Below are 16,791 nucleotides of genomic sequence, written 5' to 3' on the forward strand. Positions count from 1 at the left end.
ACCCCCATGTTTATGGCAGCACTATCCACAATAGCCAAAGTATGGAAAGAGCCCAAATGTCCATCCATGGATGAATGGATAAAGAAAAGTGGTATAGATATATAGATATATAGATATAGATACATACACACACACACACACACACACACACACACACACACACACACACAATGGAGTATTACTTGGCAATCAAAAAGAATGAAATCTTGCCATATGCAACTACGTGGATGGAACCAGAGGGCATTATGCTAAGTGGAATTAGTCAGTCAGAGAAAGACAAATATCATATGACTTCACTCCTATGAGGACTTTAAGAGACAAAACAGATGAACATAAGGAAAGGGAAACAAAAATAATATAAAAACAGCGAGGGGGACAAAACAGAAGAGACTCATAAACATGGAGAACAAACTGAGGGTTACGGGAGGGGTTGTGGGAGGGGGGATGAGCTAAATGGGTAAGGGGCACTAAGGAATCTACTCCTGAAATCATTGTTGCACTATATACTAATTTGGATGTAAATTTAAAAAAATAAAAAATAAAACAAGTTAAAATTAAAAAAAAAAAGAAGATAGCTGGATTCTCATATCTGCTTCTGTATTTAATCTGTTGGGATATTATACTTAATGTAGTCTCTGGAAACCACCACTGAACACTGTGAAAAAATGAGAGTGAAAACGCTAATAACATCTTAGCATTATTATCAAATTGGTTTTCCCTTTGAATCTCCTGAAACGATCTTGGGTACCCCTAGACCACACTTTGAAAACCATGACATAAAGAGAAAGCAGGGAAGACATTCCAGGACATACTCACCCTCTTACACGTCTCACATTTCATTGTCCCTAAGTCCACCCCCTTCCAGGGCAGGAACCCCAGCTTCTTCCCCAAGGGCAAGGCACCTGCTTCCACCTCAGCCCAGCTCAGTCTTTAAAAATAAATAAATAAATAAATAAATAAATAAATAAATAAATAAATAAATAAATAAATAAATAATTTAAAACCTAGGGGTGCCTGTCAAAAATTAGGCAGCTCCGCCGGTTAAGCACTTGACTTCGGCTCAGGTCATGATCTCGCGGTCAGTGGGTTCGATCCCGCGTCCCCGCACCCGGCTCTGTGCTGACAGCTCAGAACCTGGAGCCTGCTTTGGATTCGGTCTCGCTCTCTTTCTGCCCCTTCCCAGCCCATGCTCTGTTCTCTCTGTCTCTCAAAAATGGGCAAACTTTAAAAAAACTTAAAAAAAATTTTTTTTCATTTAATGTTTGTTTATTTTTGAAAGAGAGAGACAGAGCGTGAGCAGGGAGGGGCAGAGAGAGTGAGACACAGAAACCCAAGCAGGCTCCAGGCTCTTAGCTGTCAGCACAGGGAGGACATGGGGCTGGAACTCACGAACTTTGAGATCATAACCTGAGCCGAAATTGGACACTTAACCGAATGAGCCACCCAGGCACCCCTCAGCCCAGCTCATTCTTAAGACAGAAGCTCAAAGTGGGTGGACTGGGCACTGCCAGCTAGTTAATCTTCCTTCGCAACATACTGGCGTTTTTACTAAGGGCTTCCTTAAGCTACAACTCCAGAGCTTGGTTCTAAGAGTGGGCTTTTCAGACTGCCTGTGAAGGGGTGAGCTACCCAGCACAGGAGAAAGAGCCCACAATAGGACACACGTGCTGAGTTCTGGTTCTGACTGCCTGTCACTGAGTTCTCTCCATGGAACTTGAGCAGCACCCGCCCCTCTGTCCACTTCTCAGACCTGTCCGGGCATCAAATGACCTTGTGGACTTGAGCACCCCTTAGAACCAAGTACTGGGCCCCTGGGAGTCCGTCCCACCCCAGAGGCCCAGATATGCCCTGCGCAGGGCCAGTCCATCCCCGTGCCAATAAAAGTCCCTCTCTTCCAGGCAGACACCATCCACAGCCTAAGCTGTCTTGCCCGCTTCCTGCGCACCTGGTCGGGCGCACCCGGTGCACCCGTTGCGTACCCGGTGGCACAATGACCCTGGTCGCCGTCCACGCCCACCCCATCCCGGATTTTCTGCCTCTTCTCCCACCACCCGGAGTGGGACACGAAGGGCGGGCATTCAAACAACTGAGGTCTAGAAACCGCGCCGAACCTTCCAGCCGCGACTCTCAGGAAATCACCGCGCCTGCGGCGGCGGGCCCACCCCTTCACTCTCCGCGTAGGAGGGAGCCGGCAGGCGGGGGCCACCCTCCCTGCGGGCCTGTGAGGTCCGCGGCCGTCTACGGTGCCCGCACCTCTGCGGAGGAGAGCCCACCACCATCTGCACAGGGTAGGAGGGCGATGCCTCGTCCTGGCCCGGGGCACCCCGGACGGTGCCCCCGGGGACGCGCGGAGACCGAGGGCACACGGCCAGCCGGCCTGCGGCGGCACAGTACCTGTGGCGGAAGAGCGGGCTGCCTCCCAGGAGTCTGCGGGGCTCGTTCTTGAGACTCCAAAACTCGCCGTCCAGGTAGCGGTGCAGGGACGAGTCCCCGAGCCCCGGGTCCGGAGCCGGCTCCCTCGCGCCGCCCGGCCTCCGGCTTTGCCGCGGGAACCCCAGGGGCCGTCTGCCCTCCGCGCCTCCTCCTCTGAGATGCCGGCACGTGCAGCCCGGAGCGCACGCCCTCTTATCCGCGCCGCCCAGGGGCGGTCTCCTCCCTCCGCAGCTTCTTGTCCCCTGCCCCAGCCCCACCCCTTCCCAGCCGGCCTTCCCGGGACACTGCTCCCTGGGCACGAGGGACGAGCTGTCCAGAAAGTCGGGGCTCCTAGGGTGGTCTCTCGCCCTCCAGGAAGCTCAAAGTCCACCGCCTCGCCCTGGGGCTTTAGCTTCTACCGCCCATGCCATTTCAATTGTCCCCCCGGTCTGGGGGTGCACCAGAAGCAAGTATTAGAACCCTAGAGAGGGAAACGGTCAGGTGGACGTGGGCACGGGAGTCCCGGCTGCTCAGAGCGGAGGCATTTTACTCAGCCGGCCTTGCATGCCAGCCTCTTTGCCTGGCTCTCCGGGTCCGGTAAGGGACTGGTCTACCTCTGGCCCCAACTCAGCTGCTGCTCGGCTCAAATCCCTGCCCCACCTCCCCAACCCCAAAATGGGACCTTTTATAGTGACCTCTAATATGACTGTAATCTGGGGGTAGCCAGCCTGCAGCCGGTGCGGTCCAGAGCAGCTGGGAGACGCAGGCAGAGCAAGACAACGGACAGGAACACGGAATTCCTCTCCCAGGACCCTCCTCTTGCGGTTGTGGGGCGTAGGAAAGGAGTTACAACCTAAGTGGCGATTTTTCATCCCTTTCCTCTGGATAACTCTCATCTTATTGATTCTTTTTTTTGTTTTATTTTTTTATTCTGAGAGACAGAGAGAAAGCACGTGCGAGTGGGGGAGGAGCAGAGAGAGAGAGAGAGAGAGAGAGAGAGAGAGAGAGAGAGAGAGAGTCCCAAGCAGGCACCACGTGCAGACTCCAACATTTAACTGACTGAGCCACTCTGGCGCCCCTATTCTTTTGAATACAAAGGAAATGTTAGCCCTTTCCTTCCAAAAATCACTCTGCAAGGGAGGGAACTGCTGGGGATGCAGTGCAGCAGTTAGGAAGCTGTCTGCTGTCATTAGGTGAGCGGAGGTCATCTCTATCAGCTTCCTGTGGCCGTGTGGCAAATTACCACACACTGAGTGGCCGAAAACAACACAGATGTATCTTCTTAGAGTTCTGGAGGTCAGAAGTCAAAAATGGATCTCACAGGGCCGATCAAGGTCTTAGCAGAGCTTGACTCTGCTTCAGAGAAAAATCTCTTTCCTCATCTTTTCCAGCTTCTAGAAGCTACCTTCTTCATCCGTTGGCTCCTATTCCCTTCCTTCCTCCATCTTCAAAGTGCATCACAAAAACCTCTGCTTCTACTGCTCATTCCCTTCTTCTGATTTGACTTTCTTGCCTCCCTCTTACAAGGACGCTTGTGATTGTATTGAGCCCGCCCAAATAATCACATGAAGATAATCTCTATCTTATTTTTTTTAATGTTTATTTTTTTATTTTTGAGACAGAGAGAGAGACAGAGCATGAATGGGGGAGGGGCAGAGAGAGAGGGAGACACAGAATCCGAAGCAGGCTCCAGGCTCTGAGCCATCAGCCCAGAGCCCGACGCGGGGCTTGAACTCACGAACCGTGAGATCGTGACCTGAGCTGAAGTCCGACGCTCAACCGACTGAGCCACCCAGGCGCCCCCAGATAATCTCTGTCTTAAAATCAGACACTTAAAATCACACCTGTAGCATCCCTTTTCCCATGTGAGGTAGCATACAGGTTCTGAGGATTAGGACATGAATATCTTTGGCAGGCCTTTTTAAAACAATTTTAATTTTTTTTTTCTTTTTCAGAGAGAGAGACAGAGAGAGTACAAGCAGGGGGGTGACAGAGAGAGAGGGAGGTACAGAATCTGAAGCAGGCTCCAAGCTCTGAGTTGTCAGCACGGACTCTGATGTGGGGCTCGAACTCATGAACCGTGAGATCATGACTTGAGCCGAAGTCGGCTGCTTAACCAACTGAGCCACCCAGGCGCCCTAAAATTTTTAAGTTTATTTATTTATTTAGAGAGAGAGTGTGAGCAGGGGAGGGGCACAGAGAGAGGAAGAGAGAGAATCCAAGCAGTCTCTGTGCTGCCACACCAGACCCCGATGCGGGGCTCGATCCCACAAACCTCGAGATCATGACCTGAGCCGAGATCAAGAGTCGGACGCTTAACCGACTGAGCCACCCAGGTGCCCCTGGCGGGCCTGTATTCTGTCCGACACAACATCTGTGCAGCCCCAGGTGACAATACCCAAGCAAATGTGATGAAGAAGGGGCATTGTTTTTCTCATATAATGCGAGGGCTGGAAGTAGGAGAGTGCCCAGGGCTAGTTCAGTAGCTCTACTCAGGGACCGTGTTCTGTTTCCATCTTTTTGTTCTACTATCCTTTTTCAGTGTGTTATCTTTGTCTTTTTTTTTTTTTAATTTATCTCGTCTCATATCTTATCTCCTCCATCCATTGTTTGGATGTAGCAGCTCCAAACAACACATAGTGCCAAGCAGAAACTGGCGGGGGGGTGAGGGGGGTTTCCTTCTATATCAGTCAGGATAGGATAGCAGTGAGAAACAACCCCCAAACCATTCCAGGTGTGCAGTGGTTGCAAACCACCCCCGAACGTTAGGGTTTGTAAAGATAAGTGGGTATTTCTCACCCACGCCACATGAGGGTTCTGTTCCACGGTCCCTCCTTCCAGATCCCAGCAGACACAACGGCCACCATTGTGTGACCACACAGGCTCTTAAAGCTTCCAGCTCTCAAGGACACGTGTGACTTCTACTCACAATCCACCGGCCAAGGCAGTTCACTCTAACTGTATAGGAGAAGGAAGTACCATTCTGGCCGTACTCAGAAAGCCAACACCCCAAATAATCTGCAAGCAGCACTAATAACTACTAAATCTCCCTCTTTGCCCACTAGGGACTACTAAACCTAGCTAAACATTTGTCTCACTCTTCCTTCCACAGGCAAGCTATACTCTTCACTCCTTAAAAGAGGCAACCAAATTCCCATTCTGTCACAACATCAAGTCCAAGGCCAGTGGGGGATGCCCAGTGGCTCTCCCTCAAGTCAGGGTGTGGTTCCTCTTGAGTCAGAGATCTGTAAGCTAAAAACAAGTTACTAAGTGCATGTAGATTGAGTGAGGGGGGAAAAAAAACAACCACAACCTTTGTTGTTTGTTTGTTTGTTTTGGCTTAGTGTTGTAAGCCACTAAGATTTTTTGGAGCATTGTTTGCTACCCCACTACAATCTAGTCTAGCCTCAAAGCTACTGGAAGAACGTTGCTGCTGAAATTAAAAAAAAAAAAATATATATATATATATATATATTTGGTTGGTTAAGCATCTGACTTGATTTCAGCTCAGGTCATGATCTCATAGTGTATATATTATATATATATATATATATATATATATATATATATATATATATATATATTCACACACACACACACACACACACACACACTGACTTAGGGACTGGGAGGGGCAGTGAGGATGCTGTTAACCAAAGCTGAACAGAAGGAAGTTCATGTCACACACAAAGTGGCAAACGTTTGATAAAACTGTGCCCAACAGAGAATATAGCCAACGACCTCATTGCTCCCGGAGGAGAAGATGCTAAAAAGACAATGTTAGCATTGCTTGCTGGCTGCTGTTGGCTGTGTTTGACTAGCTATAATAAGAAAGAGATGAACTTAGAAAGAACTGAGCAGTTTGCAAGCAGCAATGAAACGGAATAGAGAGTCCACAAATCCAGGGATGTTCAGAGTTGGAAAAGGCAATGGCTCTCCAAGTTCTATCAGTAAAAGATAAAACAGAAGTGTTTTGAGCAATAAAGGCCAATTAAAACTTGGGAAACTCTAGCCTTTAGCCTCTTGTGGCAAGAGTCTGACCTATACCCCTGTTAAGACTTCTGGATGGATTTTTGGGGTTCCCAGCAAGTCACCTATCACTCTGGGGCCTGTTGGACCAAGCAACCCCCATCTGAAGAATCGCTAGCATGGCATCAGAGTACGAGAGTAGGTCAAATTGCCCATGGGCTTGATAAGGCGCCCCAAAGTGATGAGCACCAATCTGTTCACATGGCACACCTGCTCCAGGGAACAGAAAAGAGTTACCCTCTCAGGTGCCCAAAGTGGGGAGAATCAACAGCACTTGGCAACCAGCCCTAAGGAATCTTTCAAGGAAACTGAATCTGGGAAGGAATTTGGCAGGGAAGGTTGTCAAAGTAATGACCCGGTAGAATTGCCCTTAGGCCTCCTGGTCTTAACTGGGCCCTATGCCCGCTGTATTGTTTCCCATGGCTGCCTTAGCAAATTACCATGAACTGGGTGGCCGAAAACAACAGATATTTTTTCTTATTCTTTCATGGTCCTGGAAGCCAGTAGTTGGAAATCAAGGTGTCAGCAATGTGCCCTGTTCCTTCTGAAGACTCCAAGAAAGAATCCTTCCTTGCCTCTTGCTAGATTCTGGTGGCTCCTGACAGTCCTTGGTGCACCTTGGCTTATAGCTGCCTCCACAGTCACATGACCTTCTTCCCTGAGTCTTCAAATCTCCCTCTCCTTATTGAGGACATCAGTTAGGACCGACCCTGATCCAGTATGACCTCATCTTAACTTGACTACATCTGCAAAGACCCTATTTCCATATAAGGTCACATTCTGAGGTTCCTGGTGGACACGAACTTTTGAGGAACACTATTCAACCCTGCGTCCCCATCCAAAACCAATCACTAAAAATATGATAAAGCAATGGAAGGAAATGACCACTATCAGTTCAAATAACTGTTTTTCACATTGGCTGCACATTAGAGTAACCTTGGGTTTTTAAAAATTGCTCAGTAGTGCAGACGCACTAGATAAATAAATAAATCCAATTTCTAGAGGTAGAGCCTAGGCGTCTGTATTTTTAAACCCCTGCCCCAAAGGTGATTCTAATGTGAAGCCATTGGCTTAAGCCGGTGGTTCACAGCCTTGCTGCACAGCAGACCGTTACGTGGTTAGGACAATTGGGAAAAATTAAACAAGATGGATGAAATAATATTATTGTATCATTGTTAATTTCCTGGTTTTGCTAATTGTACTGTAGATATATAAGTGAATGTTCTTGTTTCTAAGCATGCACATTGGGGGCCCCTGGGTGGCTCGGTTGGTTAAGCATCTGACTCTTGATTTCAGCTCAGGTCATGATCTCACAGTTTGTGAGTTTTTGAGCTCTGTGTTAGGCTCTGCACTGATGGTGTGGAGCCTGCTTGGGATTCTCTCTCTCCCTCTCTCTCTCTCCCCCTTCCATGCTTGCACACTCTCTCTCAAAATAAATAAACTTGAAAAAAAGGAATGCAAATTGAAGTATTTAGGGGTAAAAGGGCAGCTTTCTCTAAATGTCAGGGAAAAAACTGTGTATATATTATATAAACACACATATGCATATATGTAGGGACTATACACACACACACACACACACACAAAGAGAGAGAGAGAGAGAGAAAGAGAGGAGGGAAAGGAGGGACGGACAGAGAAGACATAAAATGTTGTCCCCCTAAAGTATGATACTAAGCAAAATAAGTCAGAGTCATGTATGATCTCACTCACGTGCAATTTAAGAAACAAAACAAATGATCAAAGGAAAAAGAGAGAGAGAGAGAAATCAAAAAACAGACTCTTAACTATAGAGAACAAACTGATGGTTTCCAGAGGGGAGGTGGGTGGAGGGATAGGGGAATGGGGAATGGGGATTAAAGAGCGCATCAGAATGAAAAAAAAAATGGGGTCCCCTCGGACCGTCTAAAAGAACCAGGACTTTCTCAGTTATCAATAATAAAACTCAATTTGAACTCTCTTCAGCGAAATGAAAGTGCATCGGTTCACAAAATTTAAGGAAGGCTTGGATACCCTAACTGGGGAAGGGCAGGAGCGTGGCTGGTATCAGAAACAGCTGGGACCGGCTACTCCAAGTCCACCAGCGCTCTCTTCTCCTTCTTCCTCTTCCCCACCCCCCACCTCCCCCTGCACAGTAGCCCACTCCTCAGGGCAGCTCTGAGTCCTTTATCAGGCAGCAGAAGGCTGGGGCAAGAGCCAGGGTCCCCACAGCTGGGCCTCAAGGGAAATGAAGGGAGCCAGCGGCACGGTCCTCGCAGAAAGATGCACTGGTCCACAGTGGACTGGAGATGGCATCTGGGGTTGTTTCCGGGGGCTACCCTATAGCCCTAGACCCTCCACGCAAGAGGGAGGCCATACACTGCTGCTGGGCGTACTCTGTGCTGCCCCCAGACCCTTGGCTCTTGTTTGAGAGGTGGGCCCTCGGCTAGAACATGTAAAGAGCATTCCCACATGCGGTGGCTCCTTGGATCTTGACACGGCCGTGTCTCCTCTAGCTCCTTCTGCAGAGGAGGGACTGTCATGTTAGCTGACTGGCCCAAGGGCATGCTGCTCTCTGAGGCAGAGGACCCAGGGCTCTTAGATATACCCTATATCACATTACGCCAACAGGACTCACCCCAGGGCCTCGATGAATTTTCTGGATGCCACTTTCATGGACACCTAGGGCAAGAACTTTACGATCCAGGGCTCAGGGTTCTGTGGTAAGGCACAGACTGTTCTCAGGGGACTTCAGTTTGTTTTGCAGAAATCGTGGAACCACAAAGTGTCAGCACGGGGGGCACCCTGGATCTTGTCCAGACAGTCCTCTCTTTTTAGATGAGGACATTGCAGGGCATGGCTTCTAATGGAGGAGTCTGGCCACTTTGCTAAGGTTTGAGGAGGGAAATGAGGCAACTTGGGAAACTGATTTACAGTGTCCCCCATGCTGCCCAGTACTCCCCGGTCTGACGACTTTGGGAAATCCAGTAATGGTAATAGCTCCGATTTACCTGGCCCTTGCCTCCCCTGCCTATGCAGAACCATGGCCCCTCCCTCTTATCTTGCCAAGGTTTCTGGGAGCATTGAGGAATCTCTCCCATGTGACCAGGAGCAGCTGTGCCACCTCCCCCACAGGGCACTCTCTGACCTGACATGGAGCCCCAGGGTGGTGTGTGGAGAAGGGACCCAGGTGACATGGCTTCCCTTTATGTCATCACTTCGTGAACAGGGCCCTCAAGCATAGCCTGCAATGGGGAAACTGGCAGCTTATACTTCCTGCCTGTCTTGCCTCAGGAGCTAGACATGTGTCCAGGAGTAGGGAAGAGACAGATTCCAAAAATCACCACCACACTGTCCTCGGGAGTGCCCTCCCTTCTAAAGACCCATGGCTTCATTACAGACTCACCTCTGATGAGCCTGCCTCCTTTTTCCCCAGGATAAAGTCTGCAAACAGACTCGATGGGCTTACTGTAGGCTCCACCACCTTGCCGAGCACCGTGGCACATGCTGGGAACGCCCATGGCAGGCAGTCTGACATCAGGGGCTCTGGGCTTGACTCCCATGGATCCTCACTTTTGGAAGCAATCAGGCTGTGAACTGTCATGGTGCCTTTCCCTGGCTCCCCAGAGCGAGACCAGCCAGTTTTGACGCCAGCTGGATTTAAAAAAAAATTTTTTTCAACGTTTATTTATTTTTGAGAGAGAGACAGAGCATGAGCAAGGGAGGGAGAGCAGAGAGAGACAGAGAGACACAGAATAGCTCCAGGCTCTGCCCCTGTCAGCACAGAGCCTGATGCGGGGCTCGAACTCACAAAGTGCGAGATCATGACCCGAGCGGAAGTCGGATGCTTAACTGACTGAGCCACCCAGGCGCCCCGAGGCCAGCTGGATTTTTCATATCCCTCCTCCAAGAGACAAAGTCCTGGTCCAAGGCAGAGAGAGCTGCCCTATGTGAAGTCCATGGATTCCCCACACTGAGGATTTTCTCTGTGTGTTGCCATGCAAGGGATTGCCAGAGGTACTACGGATTAAAAAGCAAGTGAGGAACAATATGTAAATTCCGCCATCGTTTGTATAATAGGAGGAATGTGTATATTGTACATTTATATTTTCCAAAAGAAATAAGGATACACCAAAAGCTAATAACATGTTGTAGATGTTGCCTATAGGAGGTGGGAGGGAATAGAGATGGAAAGTAAACTTCTCTGAATACACCTTGTTTTATAATGTCGACTTTGGAATTTGGTAAATATTTACATAACTTTAAAACATTAAATCTAGGGGCGCCTGGGTGGCTCAGTCAGTTAAGTGTCCGACTCTTGATTTCAGCTCAGGTCACCATCTCATGGTTGGTGAGATAGAGTCCCGCCTCGGGCTCTGCACTGACAGCGTGGAGCCTGCTTGGAGTCTCTCTCTCCCTCTCTCTCTCTGCCCATCCTCCACTCACATACTCTTTCTCTCTCAAAATAAATAAATAACCATTAAAAGAAAACACTAAATCTAACAGGAAAAAAAAAGTCGCTAAAAATCAAAAGCAAACTGAAACAAACGTATGCAATTCCATTCCATTGTGGCATAACCACAGGAGAAAAATTATTTCAGTTAACCCTACATTCATTACTTTGACTGTATAGCCCACTAGGAAGATAGCCCAATAAAGGCAAAAGAACGACAGTTGAGCCTTGAACAACACAGGGGTTAGTGATGTAGTGCATCAACATGCAAAGGCAAAGGGACTGCAAAGATACAAGGATACAAGATGACAGTATGAGGGTGACTGTAGCGACAGTGACCGCAAAAGTAGCAGGCCAGACAGAAAGCCTTATATGATAGAAATACAACTTAGGTAAATGCTGCAAAGGCTGAGTAGCCTCTTAAGGTTGACGTGTGTCTGGTAACATTACCTTCCTCCTTAGCCCAGGCATTATTAATTCAGGGAGATTACATCCACAAACCCAAACCTAACATTCAAAGTCTCATGTTCTGGGACAGGCCTGGGTGGCTCAGTGGGTTAAGCGTCCGACTTCAGCTCAGGTCATGATCTCATGGCTCGTGGGTTCAAGCCCCACATTAGGCTCTGTGCTGACAACTCAGAGCCTGGAGCCTGCCTCGGATTCTGTGACTCCCTCTCTCTCTGCCCCTTCCCCCTCACGTTCTGTCTCTCTCACTCTCAAAAAATGAATAAACTTAAAAAAAAAAAAAAAAAACAGAAAAAAGAAAGTCTCATGTTCTTATAAGGATTCTATCTGCCCAGAAGCTGCACCATCCAGGAGACCAATCCCTGATCCCTAAGTAACTCCAATGTTTTCCTTTTCCCTTTTTTTTTTAGGTTTATTTTTCAGAGAGAGAGAAAGAGAGAGAGAGAGAGAGCATGAGCACAAGCAGGGGAGGGGCAGAGAAGAGGGAAAGAGGAAATCCCAAGCAGGCTCTGCACTATCAGCACAGAGCCCAATGTGGGGGCTCAGACTCACCAACTGCGAGATCATGATCTGAGCAGAAATCAAGAGTCGGACGCTTAACCGACTGAGCCACCCAGGCACCCCTCTTTTCCCCTTTAAAAAAGGTTTCTCTTCGTTGTTCATTTTGTATAAAAACTTGCCACTTTCTCACATGCCTCACCATGCTCTGCACTCTTGAGAATGGAGACCGGCTGCTTTATGAAGTGTTAAATAAAGGCCGGATGGTCTAAACTGTCTTCATTTTAACACCACATACGTGTGAAAATGGGGCATCTGGTAAACCAGGCGACAAGTAACTCATGGTATCACTTCCGTTTCCTCATGCCGTTCCTTTGTCTCCGAAAGGACAAGCTACGGGACCCAATTCAGACGGCGACACACGGACAAGAATTGTGTCAGTGCTCAGCTGCGTACACATCTGTCAGGACTGTCTCTGAAACGGATGTTTTGAAGTCACCGAGTCTGAGCCTTGATTTAGCTCTTTTCTCTAGCTTGGGAAGTGTCCAGCTCTTTGAAGGGACAGAAGCAAACCCAGTCTGAGCAAGAATACCAACTGGTTACCAATTTCATGAGAGGACAGAATTGCTTTCCCGAAAGTGCAGACGTTATAAAATAACAGAGGCTATTGATGCTAATGAAATTCTGAGCTTATGCTCAAAGATGCAGATCACCCCATGGTATAATAAAAAATTTGTCTGGTCTCAACCTGGGTTCCTGGCAGATCCTCAGAAACGTTTGAAACTCCTAAGTGAAAGGAATCTTTGTTATGTTAATGAGGTGACCCTTGATGGGTCTCTGGATAGCTTCAGGATGGGGGCTGGTCAGCAGAAAGATACACCAATTGATTAGAAATTTGGGGCTTTGAGTCACAGGTTATGAAGCCAGTCCTCCCGACCTCAGGAGAGAGGAGGGTGATTGGGAGATGGACTTCACCCATGCGGCCAGCGATTTAATCAATCATTCTTACATAGTGAAACTCCAGGCAAAACCCAGAACACTGAAGCTCCGTGGAGATTCCTCGTCGGTTAGCACATTGCTGTGCCACAAAAATAATGTACCTGACTCTGGGGAGAGAGGGCATGGAAGGGCCATGTCCAGGACTTTCCCAGACCTCACCCTGTATGTATTTTATAATAAAACCGTAGGGATGCCTGGGTGCCCCTGACTGAGGCAAACTGGGTGGCTCAGTCAATTAAGTGTCCGACTTCGGCTCAGGTCATGATCTCATGGTTCACAAGTTCGAGCCCCGCCATCAGGCTCTGTGCTGACAGCTCAGAGCCTGGAATCTGCTTTGGATTCTGTCTTTCCCTCTCTCTCTCTCTCTCTCTCAGAAAAATCATAATAAAACTGTAATTGTAAGTTTCCTGAGTTCTGTCATTCTAGTGAATTATCAAGGTTATGGGAACCCCTGACTTTGTAGCCAATCAGTCAGAAGTGTGGGTGGCTGAGAACCTCTGGCACTTGAGGCTGGCATCAGAAGTAAAGGTAGTCTTACAGTCTTTTAAGGTTTCTGGATCCAATTCCAACATGGCAAGGGGGGGATCCTCTCCCCCCTCTTCCACCACAACACCAAACAATTTCCAGACACCAGCAGGGTATCAGAAAAGTCAACTTAATTCTTAACACTATCTACCCAGATGTGACATGAGATTCCACAGGCTAAAGTTTCAGTCTTACAAGACTGTTTCCCACACCCACTTCAGATACCAGTCACAAGCCCTAGGTTGTTACCTGTGCTTCTAACTAACCAGCTACAGATTGGAGGTTCCAACCACCTCCTCCTTGGGTTTGATTAATTTGCTAGAGCAGCTCACAGAACTCAGGGAAACTCTTACTCACGTTTACCACTTTACTGAAGGTTATGATAAAGAATCTGAACCAACGGCCGGACGAAGGGATACAGAGGGCAAGGTCCCAAACAAAGGAGCTTCTGTCCTCATGGAGCTTGGTGCCATTTGGCTGCACATGGAAGCAGTCTGGTTCCTGAAGTGTGGACACTCTCTGGAAAAAAAAAAAAAAAAAAAAAAAAGACCAAAGCTGCCCTCTTGGATTTATATGGAGGCTTCATTACACAGTCATGATTGACTAAGTCTTTAGCCATTGGCTGATTTTAACCTTCAGCCCCTCCCCTCTCCTGAGGTTGGGGCTGATGGGTGATGGTGGGATGGACTGAAAGTTCAAACCCTCCAATCACATAGTTGATGGTGGAAACCAGCTCCCATCCTTAGGTGCTTTCCAAAAGCCACCTCATTAACAGAACAAAAGACACCCTTACTATTTTCCTCATTGTCTCAAGGAAATCACAAAGGTTTTGTGAACTGCAAGCTAGACACTGCAGAAGACCAAATATACATGAGAAATATATACATATTTGACCACAGAGGCATCTTCTGAAGTCACAACCTACTCTCAGAAAAAAAACATTTTCCAAGAAAGGGTTCTACAGCTCTCTTCCTAGGTATCAACTTTATTCTTAATATTCCACAGTCTCTTAAAACACACAGGAGTTTGCTGTAACTATTCTAATTATAAATCTCCAATCTTATATGATGTTTCAGCAACACTTCTAATACCACTACTCTAAGTTGCTCTAGATTCCCAGAGGAAGAAAGATATATGTGTATCTGTGACATGTTCATATGTCAGAGGCAAAACCTAGAGAAAAATAATCATTTTTCTTTTCTAAACAGAGCACTAACTTTGATATAATGTGCCAACCCAAGAGTTCAGGAATTAAGTGGAAAACCTTATGAGGTTATAGGATAGCAGAAGCCAGAGAAACACGAAGACAAGGAGGCAGATTTCTTTTTTCATTTTACAGATCAGGAAACCGAGAGCCAGATTAAGAATGTGAGTCATTTGCCCATTTGCTGCTCGTTGAGAAAGTTGGGGTTGGAGCTCATCCCCTGATGTGGCCCAGCATCCCTCCTCCAGTAAGCTTGGGGATTATGATATTGAAATAACAAGTCACTGAAAACCCAAATACAAATACTTTACCTAGTGGCCTTCTTAAACATTTAGAGAATCTATTAGTCAACTTACATATTAGCAATTTAATGTTGAAATTATTAGGAAAGTTTTAAAGAAAGAGAAAGTTGTGTGTACTTTACACATAACCAGACTTGCTGCTCCCAAAAGGCCCAATTACTATCATGATCAAGTACAAACTCCTTAATCTAGCACTCAAAATTTAATATCAAATTATCAAACTAGTCTTTCAAAAAGAATCTTCACTACTCTTAAATAGGAGTCTTCAAGGGTGATCTTTCAGTAACCCTGGTCTCCACCGAGAATGACCTCCTCCAGGATCTCCCCCAGTCCTGCCCCCTTTTGCCCCTCCTGCCCCTTTCCTTGGCTTTGGAGTTTGTCCCCACCTCACCTTCACCCCACCCCAACTAGGCCATAGGCCACACGAGTGGAGGAAAAGACCCCTGACCATGTAGCCTGTGCTGTCCACGGACACCCCAGCCCTCCTTGGCTGGGCTATGGCTAACGTGGCAGTTTAGAGGGATTTGGGCAATTTGTGAGGCCCTCAGAGCTCTTTTATTCTTTGTAATAGAATCGCTCTGAGCAGATTGCCACTGTGGAAGGCAAAAGTCTAACCCAACAAAACCCTTAAACCTTGTGTGCAGATGTCATGAGAAACTTCCAAAGCCACTTATTTTAAAAATGCTACAATGGCGAAGGAGAGATCCACCCCGTTTCAAGGCCCAATTCAAGCTCCACCTTCCCTATGAAGTTTTATGAGACAGACAGGTCCATTTCCCCTCTCTCCTCTGGATCCCCTAGCAGATAATCTGAACACTAATATGGCACTTAATACATGTGTATGCCACCTTTAAATGGTTTTATATGACTGCATCTTCATCTCCCAGACAAAGCCACAAGTTTTCTTAAGGATCTGTTGGAGTTAGACAAGGTTGCAATTGGGTATAAATCCAATGGCACCTGGTATATGATGGCTGCTCAATCAACATTTCCTAATTGATGACTGAGCCACTATCAGACGCCAATTGAAAAGCTGAATGAGTGCAACATCTGTTAATTCCTGTGACGGTTAGCAGAACCTAACATTGGTCTAAAGACCCTAGAGTGAGCACCCTCTGCGTTTTAAGCGCCACAAATCGGATTCTTGTGCACACTCGAGTTGGTCAAAACCATGGAAGGAATTCTGGACGGTGAAAGCATCAGGATTTCCAAAAGCTGCTATGTTTTCTTAAAGGTATTTAACTTAAGGGCCCTCAGAGAACAAACACCCGCAGAGCTTCTGTGAAAGGAAGGTAATCACTTCAATAGCTCTCTATATTTTACTTGCATTGTCAAGTGGCTTTTGAAACAACCTGGAGAGGTAGAATGGGAAGTAATATGCATCAGCGTATTACGTATTTCTTCTTAGACATCTGGACTCCTTTACAAAGAGGTCTCTTCATTTATAATTCCCGAGAACTTGAGTCTCCGGAGCTCCTAGTTCCACAGATGTTGAAAGTTTCCTGGTTGGCGTTCTATAATCTATCCAAACTCTTCCGTTCTTATTATAATTACCATTTGGATGTAGGTACAGCCCGCAGAACCTAGCCCTCCCACGCTCTGGGGCACACCATATTGCTTTTCAGATCAGTTAAATCAAACCCAGAGGACTGCAAGGGTACTAACCCATCACCTTCATATGCCACATATAAAAACAGCCCTGAAGTGCCTACCGACGCGCCCTCACATTGCAGTTACTAAGCCAAAATCCTAGGGCTGCGCGGCACCACAAAACTCAAACCGCACTCAGCAGGCTCGGAGGTTTCGGTTCAACCCGGAAGAGGGGGGAAGTGGAAGGAACAGGCGGCGTGCGGTAGGGAGGCGGGACAAAGGTCTCCCGGCAACGGCCCCGGCGATTGGCCATCCTTCTGCAGCCTAGGCCAATGGCG

The 16,791-nt window shown here is 47.5% G+C and overlaps 1 long non-coding RNA gene across 1 annotated transcript; it reads right to left on the bottom strand.

Annotated features, from left to right (window-relative positions):
- Positions 1–13,710: 13,710 nt before the first annotated feature.
- Positions 13,711–16,670, bottom strand: LOC109265283 (uncharacterized). Its single transcript, XR_002079113.2, has 2 exons — positions 16,529–16,670; positions 13,711–13,876 (listed from the first exon to the last, which is right to left on the bottom strand). It is a non-coding gene; the product is annotated as an uncharacterized LOC109265283 (long non-coding RNA).
- Positions 16,671–16,791: the final 121 nt, after the last annotated feature.

Source organism: Panthera pardus, unplaced genomic scaffold (genome assembly GCF_024362965.1).
Source record: "Panthera pardus isolate Hobbes unplaced genomic scaffold, ASM2436296v1 HiC_scaffold_26, whole genome shotgun sequence".
NCBI classification, from domain to species: domain Eukaryota; kingdom Metazoa; phylum Chordata; class Mammalia; order Carnivora; family Felidae; genus Panthera; species Panthera pardus.